The following is a 3,060-nucleotide window of genomic DNA, read 5'->3' on the forward strand; positions in this document are numbered from 1 at the left end:
CAGATGATACTGATGCCAAGGCACCACCAGCGCATCCGAGGTGTCTGCCAGAGGATCGCGTGTTCTTGCCACGAACCTTCCCACCTTGTTGTTTAGCTGGGACGCGAACAGATCCACATCCGGGGATCCCCATCTCGCACACAGCATTTGAAACACCTCTGGGTGCAGGGACCATTCCCCCTGGTCCAGGGTCTGGCGGCTCAGATAATCGGCCTGCCAATTCTCAACACCCAGAATGTGAACTGCCGAGATCGCCAGGACATGAGTCTCGGCCCAAGACAGAATTCTAGTCACTTCCTGGGCCGCCCGGGCACTCCTGGTGCCCCCTTGGTGATTGATGTAGGTCACCGCAGTGGCATTGTCCGTCTGCACCCAGACAGGGCGGCCCCGAAGATGATCTGACCAATGGAGCAGGCACAGTCTGATCGCTCGCAATTCCAAGATGTTTATCGGTAGGGAGGATTCCTCCTCCGACCAAGTGCCCTGGGCAGACAGTTTGCCCAGAACGTCACCCCAGCCCGACAGGCTGGCATCCGTGGTAATCACCGTCCACAACAACGGCCGGAAGGACTTCCCCTCCGCTACGGCCGGAGACTGGAGCCACCACAGAAGATCCTCTCTGGTCAGGCGACTCAAAGATACCCTCAGGTCCAAGGACTGAGGAAGTCTGTCCCACCTGGCCAGTATCTCCGCCTGGAGAGACCGCGTGTGAAACTGTGCAAACGGTATCGCCCTCGAAGGCTGACACCATCAATCCCAGAGACCGCACGCAGGTCCTGATTGACGAGGACTCGTTGCCCCTGAGGGACCTGACCTCGTTCTGCAGAGTTCGGAGCTTGTCCTCCGGCAGAAACACCTTTGCTTGGGCGGAGTCCAGGACCATCCCCAAGTAGGGGAGACGAACCGAAGGAGACAAGGTCGACTTCTGAGCGTTGATGGTCCACCCGAACTCCTGGAGCGTCTGAACCATAGTGGACAGATCGCGCAGCAGTCTCTGACTGACACTCGACCTTAACAGGAGATCGTGCAGATATCCCAAGATTGCAATTCCCTGCGCCCGTAACAGGGCCATGACCGGAGCCAGTACTTTGGTAAACACCCTTGGAGACGAAGCGAGACCGAAAGGTAACGCTACAAACTGATAGTGGTCCTCCGCGATTGCGAATCGGAGGTACCTCTGATGACCCTCGAATATGGGGATGTGTAAATACGCATCCTTGAGGTGGATGGAAGCCAGGAAATCTCCCGGGTTCAGAGAGGCTACCACCGAGCGGAGTGATTCAATGCAGAATTTTTGAACGCGCACGAAAGCGGTTCAGAGCTTTCAAGTCCAGAATTGGACGTACCTTGCCCTCCTTTCTGGGCACAGTGAACAGATTTGAGTAAAACCCCTTAAATCTGTCCCGATGCGGCACCGGGACTATCATCCCCTGGGCGAGAAGATCCTGAACCGCCCGATGAAGATCTTGCAAACGATCTGGGGTCAAATGAAGATTTGAGGGAAAGAACCTGTCCGCTGGCCGCGAAAGGAAGTCGATCTTGTAACCCGATAGAATGATTTCCTGAACCCACCTGTCCGGAATCCGGAGCAGCCAAGGTTCGAGAAAACCACGCAGACGTCCCCCCACCCCTGGAACGGGTGAAGGCATCCCTTCAGGTTGAGACGGCCTGGGCCGCAGCTCCAGCCTTGGCGGGTTTAGACTTACCCGCCCAAGGCTTCCTCTGGCCGCCATGGCCTTTAAAGGGTTTTCCCTTATCCTTTGCTTTGAAGGCACGAAAGGACCCCTGGTTCGGTTTAAAGGAAGGGCCCCGCTTGCCACGGAAAAACATACCCTTAGGATTCTGGGGTAGCAGAGTGCTCTTGCCCCCAGTGACCCCTTTAACCAATTCATCCAGGGATTCCCCAAAAAGACGAATCCCCGCATAAGGGATGTCAGACACGTCTTCCTGGAAGTCTGGTCAGCCGACCAGCTCTTCAGTCAAATCAAGCGACGGTTAAGCACCACGACACCAGACAGGCACGCGGCTAAAGGGGCCTCATCCAAGGCTGCGCCACACAGGTACATGACCGCCTGACTAATCTGGTCCACCATCTCCAAAGTAGTAGTGGGGGCAGAGTCAGCCACGAGGGTGCGTCTAAGCACCTTGGTCCAATCTGCCACAGCCTGAGACACCATGACGGAGGCGAAAATAGGTTTCAGCATGGAGCCCGCCACCATATAGGTGTGGCGGGCAAGTGATTCCAACCGCCTATCCGTAGGGTCCCTGAACACCGGAGAATCCTCGGTGGGTACCAGAGTGGCCTTGTTCAATCTGGACACCGTCTGGTCCACCTTAGGGGCCACAGACCAGCGCGAATCCGTAGGAGACGCAAAGGGGTAACGGAGTTGAAACCGTTTTGGCACCACAAAATTGCACTTCAAATTGCGCCATTGCTCATTCACTGTCTCATGAAACTCAGTGGGCAAGGAAACACCTGTGCTGCTTTTTGGGATCTGCGGGTCCTAAAAGAGGACCGCTTACCCGGAGGATTGGGCTCATCCTCTAAATGTAGTGTCTCCTTAACAGCAGTAATCAGCGCAGCTATAGCAGCGCGTTCTCCTTCAGACTGGGAGGAATGGGACCCCTCAAAGGGCACACTATCTACGGCAACCATGTCAGATTAAGAATCAGAAGAGTGAGAAAACCTAGGCCTTTTCCTAGAATCCCGTTCAGCCATCAAAAGATCCACCTTGGACGCTAAAGTCGCAAGTGCAGCAGTAAGTGTAGATGCTTCAGAGGAGCCTGAATCATCCACCAAAGTTGGGGGAAATTTGCTGTCCTGGGACTCCATAAAAGAAACATTTTGGCACTGGCCCTTTAAATCGCACGGCGATCCCACCGCAATACACCGCTATTAAGGACTACATTGATAGACCCCACAGGCAGGAATAAAGCTGATAGCCAGAGATATTCCCCACAAAAACAGCAAGAACAGACCCCCACAAGTGTTACCACGCTGGCTGATGATCTCCTCTGTATGAGAAAGGAAGTGATGTCACACCGCATGAGGCTGAACAG

The sequence above is a fragment of the Pelophylax lessonae genome (assembly GCF_965119305.1).
Source record: "Pelophylax lessonae genome assembly, chromosome: 3".
NCBI classification, from domain to species: Eukaryota; Metazoa; Chordata; class Amphibia; order Anura; family Ranidae; genus Pelophylax; species Pelophylax lessonae.